Source organism: Myotis lucifugus, unplaced genomic scaffold, assembly GCF_000147115.1.
Source record: "Myotis lucifugus unplaced genomic scaffold, Myoluc2.0 scaffold_146, whole genome shotgun sequence".
NCBI lineage: Eukaryota > Metazoa > Chordata > Mammalia > Chiroptera > Vespertilionidae > Myotis > Myotis lucifugus.
The window spans coordinates 29,644-29,879 of NW_005871194.1; positions in this window are offsets into that span (position 1 = coordinate 29,644).

Genomic DNA, 236 nt, shown 5'->3' on the forward strand with positions numbered 1-236 from the left:
GTGGCAGATTGTATCTTGCAACAGCGATTGCAGCAGCCTCTCCCTCTCATGTGATCTTCTCCCATCGAAAGAGGGGCCATGTTCCCTCCCCCTTGAACCGGTGGGGAGGGGCCTGTGACCACAGCACAGCGATGCTACGGGACTTTCTAGGCTGCGTCATGGTTATGGGTTGAATGGTGTCCTCACAAAAGATGTGGACGTCCTGCCCTGGCCCGTTTGGCTCAGTGGATAGAGCG